Source organism: Capsicum annuum, chromosome 5, assembly GCF_002878395.1.
Source record: "Capsicum annuum cultivar UCD-10X-F1 chromosome 5, UCD10Xv1.1, whole genome shotgun sequence".
Lineage (NCBI taxonomy): Eukaryota > Viridiplantae > Streptophyta > Magnoliopsida > Solanales > Solanaceae > Capsicum > Capsicum annuum.
The window spans coordinates 213837788-213854949 of record NC_061115.1 but is presented as its reverse complement, the minus strand read 5'-3'; the positions used below and the strand labels follow the sequence as shown (position 1 = coordinate 213854949).

At 34.3% G+C, this 17162-nt stretch overlaps 2 long non-coding RNA genes across 3 annotated transcripts; one reads left to right on the top strand and one right to left on the bottom strand.

Annotated features, from left to right (window-relative positions):
• The first annotated feature begins 3262 nt into the window (after positions 1 to 3262).
• On the top strand, positions 3263 to 8273 carry LOC124898775. Of its 2 annotated transcripts, none has more exons than XR_007055550.1 (2): positions 3263 to 4209; positions 7559 to 8273. It is a non-coding gene; the product is annotated as an uncharacterized LOC124898775 (long non-coding RNA). The 2 variants fall into 2 exon arrangements; XR_007055551.1 differs by having other exon boundaries at positions 3263 to 4222.
• A 4787-nt stretch (positions 8274 to 13060) lies between these two features.
• On the bottom strand, positions 13061 to 16953 carry LOC124898776. Its single transcript, XR_007055552.1, has 2 exons — positions 15758 to 16953; positions 13061 to 13537 (listed from the first exon to the last, which is right to left on the bottom strand). It is a non-coding gene; the product is annotated as an uncharacterized LOC124898776 (long non-coding RNA).
• Between the last annotated feature and the right edge of the window lie 209 nt (positions 16954 to 17162).

Below are 17162 nucleotides of genomic sequence, written 5' to 3'. Positions count from 1 at the left end.
AAATTCAAATTTCCCCTTTAGCTTGGGGTTTCATCAACAAGGACCCCTATTTTGGATTATCTTCAACTGATTTCCAAGAACGGCCAATAGAAAATGGGGGGAATGGAATAGTCTCCCCCAAACGAATAAAAATTGCCCAAATATGTACCAAATTTGTACCTTCATCTCGAGATTCGCAGATTTGAGCCGTTGGAGGTGACACCTAAGTTGTTTTCTAGAAGCTTCACAGTTCTTCTTCGTTGTAATATCGCGCGAGACGCGTGTGAGAATGATCGGGTCGGGTTGTTTGGATCGTTTGTGAGTTGTTGGGGGTGTTATTGGGTCCTTGGATTTGGGTGGAGAGTTGTTGCTGTTTGTGGTCAAAGGTTGTATGCTGATTGTCATATCAAAAATTGGAAGCTGATACTGTTGTTTTGGCTGAAGGAGAGGAGATATATGGGAAGGGCCGGGTTGGAAGGTTGTTGTTGGGCTGAAATAAAATGATAATACAAAAGAAACTGGGCTGCTGGTGGGCTAAAATTGTTGTTGTGTTAAATTTGGCCGGTTAGGTTGATTATTATTGGGTTGTTGTGTTAGGCTAGGGAAATTGGGGATTAACTTAAACTAACCCTCAATTAAATTATGATATGGATCGGTTAGGCTATTTTGGCTATTTATTAAATAGCCAAAAGAAAGAAACTTCAGGCAATTTAATTTAAAATTTAGCCTAATTAAACTCAATCGACCAATTGTATTGAAATTATGGCCGAAATAATTTCAATTAAGGTCCAAATTTAAATAGATTAACTAAATTCAATTGAAATTAGATACGAATTAATCCTTTGTTCGATCCCGAACTTCTTGATTTAATAAAAACAAACAAGTATTTCTCCAAATAGATTATTTGTAAGAATAAATTGTATTTAAATCAAGATTTAATTATTTAAATTTATTTTCCAAATAATCCTTAATTTAAAGTCCAATTTTGATGAAAATATTCATTAAATAACATCATTTATACAATCTCGTATATGCAAATACGAAAGTATATAATTATCACTTAAATGACAAATTTAGCCCAAATACCTATTTTAAAATGCATTTATTTGAAAAAAATAACTGTTGTGATTTTATTTGAAAATCGAAGAAACTCAAGATTAAACATAGTTGTGGAGGGCAAAAATCAGGTGTCAACAATAATAATTATAATATGCTAGTGGCTATTCTTTTTTTTTTAATTAAAAAAAAAAGGTTAGGTGTTGCTGCTATAGAAATAAATAAATAAATAAATAATAATAAGAGGGTTCGATTCCTGCTAGTGGTTGTTTTTTTTTTTAATTAAAAAAAAGCTAGGTGCTGCTACTATAGAAATAAATAATAATAATAATAATAATAATAACAACAACAACAACAGCAACAATAAAAACGACGTCGTTTTAACACAAAAAGTTAAACTTTAACAGTGCACAATTATGATCTTTAACTATTCAAAACTGCACAAATATGACCTCCCTCCAAGTCAGCCCTTTTAACGATATGGCACCATGTGATTGGATTACCTTTTCACGTAGGCGCGAGTGAAACTCACGCATGGGGGTTGCGAAATCTAAGGTCATATTTGTTCAGATTTTGAATAGTTAAAGGTCATATTTGTGCACTATCAAAGTTTAAGGTCAACGTTATAATTTGATGTCAAGTTTAGGGTCATTTTTATGTGTTATCTCTATAATTTATAATACAGTTTATGTAATTTTTAAATAATATAAATTTACTCTCCTTGTCCAAACTTTTATAGCGTTGATAGTTTATTATATTTTTTAAAAATAATTTAATTTTAATTAATGCGATTTATAATATTTTTCCTGTATTCCAATATAAGCAACACAATACTTAGATGGTAATAATAATTAATTAGCGGTGATGTAATAAATTTATGATTGAAACGATAAAACAGACATGTCTTAATTCTTATAATAGTTAATTAGAAATTATATAGGAAAATTACTATAAAAGTACTTGTGTACAAAAATTAAGTGAGCCTCATATAAGATATCAAGTTAATTTAAAATTAAATATTATTAATTTTTAATACTTAAATAACTTATAATAATTAATTAGGAGTGTTATAGTAAAATTACGGTTGAACAAACTGAAGCAGACATGTCATAAATGTCTATTTTAATTTTTTAATTGAATATTATTAATTTTTCTAATACAAAAATGATATATACTAATTAATTAAGGATAATATAGTAAAATCACGAAGCAGGTGAGTGAAATGACGGCAAGCAAACATGAGGACGGAGTGGAGCCTAAGCAAACTCCACTCCCACTTCTTATATAGGAGAAAGAAGGATATATTGCATAGTACACATAATTACATTGTCCATAATATTTGTACTTTAAATCGATTATAATAAGTCAAATTTATTAGTATTTCATAAAATGTAATAAAGTTGTTGCAATATGAACAATTAGTGAGCCAATAAGAATTAAAAATATGTGCAACATCAACCATTGGTCATTAGGATTTAACAATTCCCTAAATTAGGTATTAAATTTTAAATGTTGAAGCATTTTAAGAACATACTTAATTCTTCCAAAATCAAATTGACCTGGTAAATTCATTACCAAATTTGGATGAAATAATTTAGATCTACTTGAAATCATATTAGTATGTGGTATAAACAAGCTTCCTAGTTAAATTGACTGAATAAATTTATTACCATAATCATACCAAATTATCTAGATTTACTTGAAATATTTATGTGGTATGAACAATTGACCACGTAAATTTATTACCAAATTTAGATGAACTAATTTAGATCTACTTGAAAGCATATTGGTATGTGGTATAAACAAGCTTTCAGAATCAAATTGACTGAATAAATTTATTACCAAATTCATACCAAATTATCTAGATTTACTTGAAATATTAATATGTAGTGTGAACAAGCTTCTCTAAAATCAAAGTGTCTTAATAAATTTATTACCAAATTTTGACCAAATTATTTAAATTTACTTGAAATTATATAAATGTGTGGTATAAACAAGTTTCCAAAATCAAATTGTCTTAATAAATATATTTCCAAATTCTTATAGATTATCTAGATTTACTTGAAACTATATTAATATGTTGTATTAACTAACTTGCCAAATCAAATTGTCTTAATAGATTTATTACTAAATTCGGACCAGATTATCTAGATTTACTTGAAATAATTTTGCTATAAGGTATTAACAAACTTCCATAATCAAATTGTGTCAATAAATTTATTACCGAATTCAAAACAAATCATCTAGATTTATCTCAAATCATTTTACTATATGATAATAACAAGACCCACTATACATCTATAAATATATTTCAATGCTCTTCTTCTGTCTTCACAATTAAGTATTCCCTCATATAGTTTTCTCCCAAAAAAATATTAGCAATTCTCATATATTCATTCTTCTTCTCCTGTGTGTTCCAAATATCACCATGGGTTTAAGTGAAAAAATAGCTAGTTTAATAAAAACGGCAAAATAATTAACAATTTTATACAATATAGTAGTTGTTATTATTATGTGTCAAGGAGAAACCACAACGATTACGTGGCCAAAACAAATTGATGTTCAGAATGCACTCACAAGGTATGTAAGTTATTCTGAGGATGAAAGGTAAAAAAAGTTAGATGAGCACGAAAGGTGCCTTTCAAGAAAATTGAAGGAGAAAAAAAAAGAAGAATTAAAAAAATAGAGCAAAAAAACAAGGAGAAGATAAGGGAAATTAAGTCCAACCAATTATTCATCAAGTTTAGCTCGTGTAAGAGCAGATAACTTTAACAATTCTTTGATTTCTCTATCATCAAGTTCATCATATTTAGACCCTATTATTCGAGATAGGGTCTAAATATGATGAACTTGATGCTAGAGAAATCAAAGAATTGTTAAAGTTATCTGCTCTTACATGAGCTAAACTTGATAAAAGGAAGAAACAACTCAACCAACAATCTCAAATTTCTCCATCTCCACTAATTCCCTCTAATTTTGAGCCAACAGGGGGCGCATCAACAAGTTTGGTGGATGAAAGTGGTTCTAACCGTGGATAATATCATACTTCTCAACCTCCACTACTTCCCCCTAATTTTCAGCCGACAACAGTAGGTCAAAGTAGTGATTTTCAAGTTGGGAGCGCATCAAAAAGTTTGGTGGATGAAAATGGTTCAAGTCATGGACCAATAGAAGGTCATGATGACTGGTCATACTTCTTTCCATAGTTTTACTTTTTTTATCATGTTGTTTTTCAAATAATATCCTTCATTTTTATATTGTCGCACATCGTTTATTAGTTTGTGTTGTTTTAATACTAGGTGAATGTTTTGCTATGTTAGTAGAAAGAAATGACTAGTGTTATTCAGTCATTCTAGATATATGAATAATATTTGGGGATCTATTAAATCACATTTAAATTGTGTTCTATTTCTTTTTATATTATAAAATTCAATTTTATTTAGTATAATGAATACTCTATTCCAAGTTTAAATGTAAATTAATGAAATCTATTTTGTAAGCATTAAGTTGTTATACATTTGTCATAAACCACTTTTCCCTCCGGTGATCCTTACGGTCATCGGAAATCATCACTGTTTTATTTCTTTCTCAAACCCTCTTCCACAAATGGAAGATTGTATTTATTTTGCAGTTGACGTTTAAGTCATTTGATATCAACCGAATCACGAGGATAATAGGGGAGTGGTTTGAATTGACAAAAAGGAGCAGAAATGCTATCACTAGGACTTCCTTCAGCAAGAGATCGATGACCTGAATCATCCAAAAAAAAAAAAAAGATGACTAGGATCATCTAAGTACTAAGGGAGGCATCTAAGACGAAGGGGAATGTGGTCAAAAGGTGGAAGAAAATAGAGAATCTTTTTGAGATCTTCTGTTCTAGAAATTTTAACAAGTCTGGGAGATATATTAGCTTGATAAATGTAAGGGGAAGAAGAAGGTTAGTCATAATCGTCCCAGAACTGAATTTTCACTCTGGTTGGGAGTTCATAGCAGAGAATATGGGTAGATTTATATTTACCCAGAAGGTGGAGGAGAACAGATTTAAACAGAGACTAGTAGACGAAAATATCCCTTACATAGAATCCCTCAGAAGTAGAAAAGGATAAATAGGAGTTCTAGTGAAGTTAATGTAGAGCCAACATTGATAGTGGAGGTCCCATTCACATCGATGACAACACCAGCACAATAAGTGAGGTATTGAGAAGGAGTTTGGTGGGTTTCTTTGAAGTGGGGGATAAAATTTATCCTACTTTGTCAGAAATCCTGAGATGGACAAACAGGGTCTGAAAAATCAATCATGGATTAAACATTTCTGAAATGGGGAAGTAATATTCCTCTTTGAATTTGCGAGCAGGAATACAGCAGAATATGTGTGATAGCTGAAGGCTGGACTCAAAACGAGATTTTTCTCCGGGTAGAATGGTGGAGTCCGACATTAGGCACAGTGGGAAAAGGAGATAAGCCCACCACAACCTGGACTCAGATTGTGGATCTTCCTCTGCATCTTTGGTCAGATACTGTTTTTACGGTCATAGAAAACCTTTGTGGAGGTTGGATTGAAACAGAGGAGGAGAAGAAGCTTTGGAACCATCTTAAATGGGCAAAAATTCATGTGCAAGGAGATGGTTCAGAAATCCCTAAGGACGTGTCCATCAAAAGTGCCAGAATGACTTTTGTTTTACAGTTGTGGACTAATATGCCAGTGAAGTTTCACTATGAAGAAGACAAAGGACCCAATCCTTTGGTCCAGCAGATATCGGTTATTTACCCTAAGGATAATAAGGGGAAATCTGGAGGTGGAAGGTTAGAAGAAGTAGAAAGAGGTTTGGGATGGGGTCGGAGGTGCGGGTGTGAGAAAAAACACACAAAAAAATGAGGTGTGAGGTGGGGGGTTGGGTGGGGTGTAAGAAAAAAAATAGAAGAAAGAGTTGTGGGGTGTGGGTGTGAGGTGCGGGGTGGGGATGAGAGGTGAGGGCGGTGGGCAGCATTGAAGATGATATATATATATATATATATATGAAAATAAAAGTGGGGCCATCTCATTTTTTTAATAAAAGATGCACTTTTTTTCTTTTTTTTTTAAAATCCACGTCAGTATTAGGGGTGATACTAATTCACTTTAAACTTATGAAGAGAGGTAAATAAACATGTGTTAAGTTAAAGTGCAAAAGTAAATTGTGAGGACAAGTTCAGAAGTGAAATAATGACTCTTCTCCATTAATTATGATATGTATATATTGAGTTTGGTGTATACACCTGGAGCAAATAAGTGCTTACCACTTACTATTAAATTGGCTAACCGCTACAGTCCACTATAGAAGTGATAAATCTGTCCACCAAGGTTTATGTATAAGGATGGAAAAAATACATAAAGTAGCATACTTAAGTATTAAATTATAAAAAATAACAACACTTTTATCAAATTATATTTTGTAGCATATGTATTTGTATGTATTTGTATTTTTGTAGCAACAGTTTGAAAAAATATAAAATACATATCGATCATAAGGGCAGTAAAAATCATATGTATTTGTATTTTTGTAGCAACAGTTTGCAAAAATACAAAATATAACTTGCTATATTATGTAATTATGAAACTGTTGTTATGAAACTCATAATTAAGGGGATAAGTATGTTATTTCTGAATTTTGCCCTAAGGGAATTAGGAAGAAATCATCTAGAAGTCTTTTGTCGCTTTTCAGGGATTTGAACATAAAACCTATAATTCTCTAGATACTAAAAAGAGTAAAGAAATTAGCGATGAAATCCATTGCTTGGTCCTGAATAGCTCGAAGCAAACAATACTCTTTGATAATCTTTCATTTGAATAGAATTAGTAGTAACTTTTATGTCTTTAGAAACAGAAGTTATTCATCATCACCCACAAATACTCAATCACACTTTTTAAAAGGAAGTGCTCGTTTTCGGCACAAAAAGAAGTCTTTTTGGTGCGTACCAATCATGGCTCAAATTAAAGAGGTAACGCATATGTGATAGAATTGCAGTGAAAGTATAAGACAAGTCATCAAAGAGTAGTTACTGAAATTTGGTATTCCTAGTTCAACCTCAAACATGTGTTTTCTATGGCTTATTTGACTAGACTCTTTCTATTCCTTATTTTCTGTCAATTCCTCTTCCAGATAATGTATCAGATACTAAACAAGTAACTGAAATCTTAGACGTTCGTGTACACATGACACTGAGTCTTGGAGTTGTATTTTGTTAAACTGCACATTTTAATTCTATTAAAGATTCCTATGGTTTTAAATGTGTTGATGGTTTACTTTCGCTTAGCTTTACTTTTTTCCAATGAAACTGCTTTACTTTCGAAACTGTTTAGCGGTGATTTGGATATCCTACTTTGGGGAGAGTGTAGGTGCCATCATGACTCTTGTGCATTTTTCAGTCGTCTAAATTTGGTGTTAAAGCACGTTTCATCAATTTCATGAGTACAAGAGCATTGCTTCTAAACATCAAGTTACGTTTGTATATGACAGAGAATTGCTTGCTCTCACTTTTGCAGTTACCAAATGGTCACTTTTCTTGTTGCACAACCATTTTATAGCGAGAACTGACCAAAAGGCATTGAAACGCCTGGTTGACCAACCAATTCACACTGATTTCCAGATTGATGGTACATCCAAACTAATGGCTTTTGATTTTAGTATTGAGTACAAAAAAGTCTCTGAGAATAGTGTTGCTGATGCATTGTCAAGAATACCTGATGCTGAATTATTAGCCATCTCATTACTCACATACATGATAAGTTGTAAATGAAGATTAAGGCATCTTGGGAGGTGGATCCTGCACAAGTTATTATTCAGAAAGTACAGACACGACCTTTTAAATCTTACATTTGGTGTGATGAGCAGCTCAAATGGAAATGAAGGTTAGTTATAGGTGATGATCAACAATAGTTGAAGATTGACTTTATTTCCTTGTGGCATAGTACTCCACAAGGTGGATACTCAGGCATGGATGCTACTATATGGAGATGTGAGAAGATTCATCAACCAATGTGTTGTTTGTCAAAGACATATTTATGATGCAGCTGCTTCTCCATGGTATTTGCAATCTCTACCTATTCCACAATCTCTACCTATTCCTGGAGGTGTGTGGACTGATATTTGCTTAGATTTTGGGAGAAAATATAAGAGAAAAATATTATTGAATTGTTGTAACTATATTATTACATTGAGACCCCTATTTATAGACATTACATTCCAATCTTTTCCTAACAGGACACTACATTACAATCCCTTCCCAAGTAAGATTCTATATGTTATTCATATTCCTACTCATATTCTAACACTCTCCCTCAAGCAGGTGCATAGAAGACATATGTACCAAGCTTGTTATGGATGTAACTTATACAAGGATCAGTGAGGGACTTGACGAAGATATCTGCAACAAAACTGATAAGGACTGCTCTGGACGTTTGAAAAATCTCAATTGAAAAGGAAAAAACTAAAAAAATGATCCGAAAAGTAGTAAACATCGCTAGAAAGTCAATGTGTCACTGGAAAATTGTCGGAAACTGGTCAAAATATATGGTTCATCTCGAAAGCAAGAGATAGTAGATCTTGAACAAGATAGTCACCGAAGAACTGCCCGGAACATACTCACACGCCGGATTATTTGATTTGATGGCTGAAAAGTGGTCATCATTTGAGAACAAATTATATGAGTAGGGTCGGAATAATGACACGACCCTACTGAAAAAAGAGAATTATATGGGTAGGTTAAAATGATGGCACGATCCTACTGAGAAATAAAAATTATAGGGGTAGAATAGGAATGATGACACGACCCTACTAAAAAATAAAAATTATATGGGTAAGGTCGAAATGACGATATGACCCTACTAAAAAGAGAATTTATATGGGTAGGGTTGGAATGACGGAACAACCCTACTAAAAAAGGAAACTTATATGGATAGGGTCGGAATGATGACATGACCTTACGCAAATCAGATCTGGGGAGTCACCATAAAGGCGCATGGAACTACACATATCAGATCTAAGGAGTCATCGGAAAGACGCATGGTGCTATGCAACTCAGATATGAGAAAGTAGTCACCAGAAAGATGCATGGTGCTACACAAATTAGATATGAGAAAGTACGGGAAAGAAGTGTGGTGGCCTAACTTTTGCTAACATGATCATTGGCCGGACGAGCGACATATATAGGTTATAGCCGCCCTCCGATAGTGGAAGCTCTTTGATTCTCTACCAAGATCGTAGAGGCTCTACTACCATGTGAGAAAATATAAGAGAAAAATATTTTTGAATTATTGTAACTATATGATTACATTGAGGACCTATTTATAGACATTACATTCTAATCCTTTTCCTAATAGGACACTACATTACAATTCCTTCCCAAGTAGGATGGTAAAGATGTCATCTTGATGGTGGTAGATAGGCTCACCAAATATAATCACTTCTTAAGTCTGCAGCACCCCTACACACCCCAGTCAGTTGCTAAATGTTTCATGGATAACATCTTTAAGCTACATGGATTACTTGTTACCATGACCATGACTAGTGATAGAGATCCAGTCTTCTTAAGTACTTTTTGGCTAGAATTATTCACCTTGCAAGGTGTACAACTTTAGAGATATACTGCATACCACCCTCAGACAGATGGACAATCTGAGGTAGTCAACAGGACCTTAGAACTTACTTGAGATGTTTTTGCCTGACTATCCAAGAGAATGGGCTAATCATTTTTTCTTGGTTGAGTGGTGGTACAATACTACCTATCACACCACTATTAAGTGCACACCTTATGAAGTTCTATATGGTCGAAAAACTCGCATTCATCTACCTTACTTAGTGGCTGAAAGTGTTTTGGAGATGGTAGAAAGAAGCTTGGAGGCTAGAGAGGTTGTTATTCAATTGCTAAAGTTTCATATTATAAGGGTTCAACAAAAAAATGCAAGACATTGTCGACAAGCATAGATCAGATAGATCCTTTGAAGTAGGTGACTGGGTTCATCTAAAATTGCAACCTTACAGACAAGTTTCAGTAGCTTCCAAGCCTTTTAACAAACTTGTTGTTATGCATTATGGCCCCTATATGATTGAAGACAAGATAGGAGTTGTTGCTTATAAGCTTTTAATGCCTAGTGATGTTCTTATTCACCCTGCCTTCCTTTTCGTGTCTCTCAACTAAAGAGGTGCCATGTATTACCTCTGAGTTTCACTCATCCTCTTGTCATACATCTCTCTAGCCCTTATTGCCCTACTCCGAAGATGGTGTTAGATAAGAGATTGGTAAAAACGGGAAACAAGGTTGTACAGCAGGTCCTGGTGCAATGGACTGAAATTGATGCAACACAGGCTACATGGGAATATATTTCAGAGTTACTCTGAGGTTTCCTTACTTTAATCCTTGGGGACAAGGATGTTCTTTAAGGAGGGGTATTGATACAAGTTGAGAAACTGAAGAGGAATTGAAGCACAACTGGAATCAATAAATTAGCTGGAAGTAGTTAAACTATATTAGAATTCAAAAATGTGTTTTTACTGTTGCAGTTATTACTGTAGCTCAAGTCACATAGTTAGTTAATCGGTTAGAGTTAGTTACAGCTGTCAAGTGGGATTATTAGCTATAAAACCAAGCATCACTGGTGTAATCATCCATTCATGAATAATATTTCAAGTTTCTCTCTTCTATATTCTCTCTATAATTTCTTTTTTTTTTAGCTATATTTCTCGAATTAATCCTTGATTTAGCTATCATCTTCTTCGAGCGTAGCTCCTAGATTAACAATTTCCAGTCGCGAATCCCTTTAAGTGCATCACCCACCAGCAATAGACACCATATAACTCTGTCCACTAAAACTCTATAAAGATTCCTAAGGTTTTAAACGTATTGATGGTTTAATTTCGCTTATTTACTATATTTTTGAAACTGTTGAAGGGTGATTTGAATGTCCTACTTTCAGATGCGTATAGGTGTCATCATGACTCTTGTGCTTTTTTTAGTTGTGTGTGAAAGCATGATTTACCAGTCGCATGAGTATAAGAGCGATGTCTAATAGTCTTGCACAATGATACGAAGACATTTGTTTGTACTAATCTTCGAGAGGCTACATAATATTTAGGAAAATTCTGTCTTTGATTTTTTTTTATCATGCGTTTTTTGTTCAGCCTGACTCCTTAATATCATGCATATTTTATAAGAAAATTACTTTTGGAGAGTATCTCCACTTACATCAAGCCTAGTTGTCTCCGGACCTAGAAAATCATTTATTTACAGAGATTGAATGCATCACCTCTTGCCTCCCACCTAGGACCTCGAAATTTATTATCTATTTACTATAGATCAAATATTGCTCATAATATACAAACGTGTTTTTTAATCTGACTTCGCTGATATTTATGTCCATCAACTTTGAATTTGTACTAGCATGCTTTTAAACTACTATAAAGTTGTAACAAGTAGGCAGGTGATCCTTACATGAAAATAGTATGAGATGCACAGGCCTTGCATATCAAATCAAGTGAGATTTGCCATGTAGGAAGAGTATGTCCACTTGATCAACTTTATGATAGTTCAAGTGTGTATTTGTACACACCTAAAGTTGGAGACATAGATGCCAACCGAGGCGAAGTTAAAAAGCACGTTTATGTATTATGTCGTAAATTTATCATCATAACTATAGATGACTGTCGCTCGAATTCTTCAAAAATGTCAATAGGTGTGGTGGATTCTCCAAAGGTAATGTTTTTTTGAAGAATCTGACATGAATGTGGCATCGAAAGTGAAGAATCCGCACAACTTAGATAGATGATCACTATCTACTAGAGCTTAATTAAATTATCACTTCACAGAATCCTAATCTGAGAAAGTACTAATCTACAAAAAGCTTGAATATATTGTCTTCGAAGGCTGACTTAGCAGCAACAACATAGTGTAATCCCACAAGTGAGTTTTTGGGAGGGTGGTGTATGCAAACCTTAGCGCTACCTTAGGAGGTCGTATTTTCAATAGACCCTTGGGTCAAGGAAAAGCATTAAAAAGAAGTTCGAAATAGGAGAAAATCATCAGCACCGCTATATTTAACCAAGAGGAGGTATTGGCAGCATTCAAGTAAACAAGCAACTAAATATAGTTTTTATCTCAACAAGCTGTGTCTGTGGATACACTTCAACGTCCATTCTGAAGTAGCCTATGCAAGGCCAACTGGAGCATTTTCCCAAGCACTCTGAAGCATACTGCTCCATATCAAATAGACCACAGAAATAAGAGAAAATGGCAGCCAAATATACACAATAATGGTTGTTCTGCTGGTGGCAGGCAAATTCGATATAAGAACACAGAAAAGCTTCGGAAGTTGGGATTAAAACACAAACAACATACACAGTGAGTATGGTGTCGCGGGGGTGGGGGCGGGGGTGGCCAGAAAGTTTGGATTAAAAACAAACTTTAATATGTACATAGCTTCTTTTTTTCTTTCCTTTTCTGTAGATCATCAAGAGACCAGAATTAGCTTTTGGAGACAGATGGTGGGGGAGATGCCCCCTTAAGTGAAGCATTCCTTGCCACATTTGAGTATAGCAAAAAGAAGCAGCTGACCCGCAACGAGGCAGGCCCGTCTATCCCAATCGGGCTTTAACAAGAGGGGCGAAGTCTCAACTACCAGACTACTACTCTACCTAACACACTCCACAAGTGGATTAGTTGAGTGACTAGACTGATACCCTAAATGAGAGCAATACCATCAAAAAGAAAGTAGAGCTGTATTGTCTGGTTACGTATCAAATATGATCTATGTTGTGAAACACTATTCGAGTTGAATGGGTAATGCCTGCCAATATTAGAGAAATTATCTCATGCAGGAAACTCATGAGGAAAGGACGAGTACGTAAGAATTGGATATAGGAACTCCAGTGGACTGCTTAGGAAGAGCTGAAGAGGGAAATCAATGATGTTTGATACTAAAACATTTGAGTTCTTTGTAAATTTTTGGAGCACCTCTAAACTCTGTGATAACTATTAGATAGAAGACTGGATGTCTCTTTAGAGAATCAAGCTATTTCAAAATATTTTCCGTATCTTTTGTATGCATTCATAGGCTTATCTTCAATATTTTTCTATACTTTCTCCTGAATACCTCAGTAGACAGCTTTTGAATCAGAATATCCATCTGTTCGTAAGGACAAAACATTAAAAGCGGACTAGGATTGCAGTGTTCCAGATAATACTTTCTACGATATATTTGGCTGTACTAGGATTGCAGTCTTCCAGATATCAATACAACCTCTGTAAAAGCATAATTCTTCGCCAACTTCAAACCCTGTTTTGAACCGTACCTGGTTGCCTTCATCTTTACCAGAATTTAGACCATCTGTATAGCCTTCCGAGTAGACTTCTTTGTAGTGGGTTTGTGAGTGTCCTCTAGATTCAATGATGAGTCAGAAATGTCGTCAACAGTATTTACAGTTAGAGAACTCCTGAATGCATCACCAAGACTGTCAAATGTTGGAATACTCTGTCGGAAACATTGAAGCGTGACTCGTGAGATTTTAGATGTTAAATACTACTTGACAGAAAGTAATGGAATCAAAACTTGGCATGACTTTGCTCAAAACACTTCCATTTATAACACAACCTGATAATCCAATATATTTTGGTTCAATGATCAAAGGCATTACTTTCCATGCACTAGAAAAAGATAAATAGTAAGTAACAACAACAACAACATATCCAGTGTAGTCCACAAGTGGGGTCTGGGAAGGGTATTGTGTATGCAGACCTTACCATTATCTTGGGAGGTAGAGAAGTTGTTTCCAATAAACCCTCGGCTCACGTAAAAGCATTACAACACGGTTCGAAATAGGAGCAAAACAACAGCACCTCTATATATTTAACCAAGAGAAGAGGTTTCGGCAGCATTCAAGGGAAAATATTCACCAGGCGTCCAAACAAGCAACTAAAGATGCTTTCTTTCTCAACAAGCTCTATGTGTGGATACACTTCAATGTCAATTCTAAAGCAACCTATGCAAGGCCAAGAATGGAGCATTTTCTCAAGCACGCTGAAGCATACTGCTCCATATCAAATAGACCACAGAAATAAGTGAAAATGGCAGCCAAATATTACTATATCGGCTGTTTTGTTGGTGTTGTGTAAATTCAATATAAGAATACAGAAAGCTTTGGAAGTTCGGAGTAAAACACAACAACATAATAAAAGAAAACAGCTTCATTAAATAGAAAATGACAACCTATTCAACTTTTTGAATACTAGTACTTGTTAAAATAGAAGACTTCTGGTGATAAAACAAACTAAAAAGTCATGATAATCATATTATGAACTTTATTTATGGACTTAATTAGAAGTTAAAAGGAAAATTATAACTTAGTAGCTATTATGAATTATGTCCTTAAAATAGCATCTATTTATGGCACTTGAAAGTCACATTTGATAACTAAAATGGACTTCAATGATGTTAACTGAGCATTGCTAAAGGACTTTTTACACTCCACGAGTGGATTAGTTGAATTACTAGACTGATACTCTAAACGAGACCAATGCTACCAATGTAATGAATAGTTGCCCGTATAATCCTTTCAGATGACTTTCCTGAAGCTTATGTAAGTTAAAGTAAATACGATACTAGGAGTAAATTGATTACAATGCTCAAGGCTCAGTAGTTTTGAACGACATGTCTGCATCACTTATCTCTTAACTAGGACTGGCTGAACTTTCCCACTGTTCCCTAAATGTTTATTACTTTCAACTTTTTTCTATACTTTCTCTTTAATGCCTCAATATACAGCTTTTTAAAAAGTGTATCTATCTGTTCATAAGGACAAAACGTCAAAAGAGGACAAGCATGGACAGAGAGATGCAACAGACAAACTCGGTCAATTCCTATTTGTCTAACTATTGCTCGATCAGTCTATGATGTGCACGTGTTATTGTACTGATATTAGTCTTGCTGAATCTTTTTTATGTAGATCCTAGTGCTAGCAGGCCTTGTTGATATTCTGTGCGAGGCAAATTGCTTTTGGAGCTTTGGTGAGCTAGTTGGCGTTTTAAGTGTTGTCGGACTCCCTCTATCTTTACTTTCTTGTCTTAACTGTTTCAGATTGTGTTATAGTTTTCAAGACGTTTTTTAGTTAGCTAGATATTCTTGTAAGGGTGAAACTAGATTTTGGGCGTACTTGGTTAAATTCTACACTTAGTTTCTCTATTTATGAATTGAATTGAGACTTTATTTCTAAAGTTTTTACTTCGTCCACACTCTTCTTATTTATGTTGATTTGAGTGAGGATTGACTTACCTACCGGTGAGCTAGAGTAGGTGTCACCATGACCTCGAAATTTGAGTCATGACCATTTAAGCTTAATTTAAACATGGGATATTAGCAAAATAAATGACCTTATTTTGGATCCAGTTCACATATTTTTGCAGTCCTCTTGCAATATAAAGAGGGGTTTATATTAATAAGAAGGATATATTGCATAGTACACATAATGACATTGTCCATAATATTTGTACTTTAAATTGATTATAATAAGTCAAATTTATTAATATTTCATAAAATGTAATAAAGTTGTTGCAATGTGAACAATTAGTGAGCCAACAAGAACAAGAATATATGCAACATCAACCATTGGTCATTAGGATTTAACAACCCCCTAAATTAGGTATTAAATTTTATTTTATTTTAATAACCGTGGTGTCCGAGCCAGCTTGCACGCACCTTGATCAATTCAACGGGATCCCTGCTACCTCCCGCCAGCAACAGGTACCCGATAACTCTGTCCACCAATGCTAGAACAGATACAGATGGGAAGAAACCACCTAGTGTATGTCTCCGCTGGGAATTGAACCTGAGACCTCATGATGCTCAATCCACTTCATTGAACCACTAGGCCACATACCAAATTTTAAATGTTGAAGCATTTTAAGAACATACCTAATTCTTCCAAATCAAATTGAACTGATAAATTTATTACCAAATTTGGATGAAATAATTTAGATCTACTTGAAATCATATTAGTAAGTGGTATAAACAAGCTTCCACAATCAAATTGACTGAATAAATTTATTACCAAATTATCTAGATTTACTTGAAATATTAATATGTGGTATGAACAAGCTTCCAAAATAAAAGTGTCTTAATGATCTATTTACTAAATTCTGACCAAAATATATAAATTTACTTCAAACTATATTAATGTGGTATGAACAAGCTTCCAAAATCAAATTGTCTGAATAAATCTATTACCAAATTATCTAGATTTACTTGAAACGATATTAATATGTTGTATTAACTAACTTTCCAAATCAAATTGTCTTAAGAGATCTTTTACTAAATTCAGAGCAGATTATCTAGATTTACTTGAAATCATTGTACTATATGGTATTAATAAGCTTCCAAAATCAAATTGTGTTGATAAATTTATTACCAAATTCAAAACAAATAATTTAGATTTATCTAAAATCATTTTGCTATATGCTAATAACAAGACCCACTATGCATCTATAAATATATTTCAATGCTCCTCTTCTGTCTTCACAATTAAGTATTCGCTAATATATTTTGCTCCCCAAGAATTTTATGTTTTTTGATAACTGTGGTGCCCGGACTAGCTAGCGCGCACCTCGACTAAATCCACGGGATACCTGCCACCTCCCACCAGAAACAGGTACCAGGTAACTCTGTCCACCAAGGCTAGAACAGATGAGAAGAAAACACCTAGTGTTCGTCTCTGATGGGAATTGAACCTGAGACCTCATGGTGCTCATCCCAACCTCATTGAACCGCTAGGCCACACCCTTATGAGCGCATTCTGAACATCAATTTATTTTGGACACACAATCGGAATGGTTTCTCCCGGACACATAATAATAAGAGCAACTACTAAGTTGCATAAAATTGATAATTCTTTTGCCTTTTTTAGTAGTTGAATCTAACCATTTGCTATCTCTTGTCCAGTTAGTTTAAGGTGGTTAGTTTGTGGCATTTTGGCTGGTCCTCATATTGCTCCAAGTCACAGAGGAAGTTCTGGCCAACAAGGATACCGAGTTAGTTGTCACTAATCAGATAGGGAGTTCGGGGAATGAGAATGTAAGAGATAATGAAGAGATTCGGAAATTAAGGC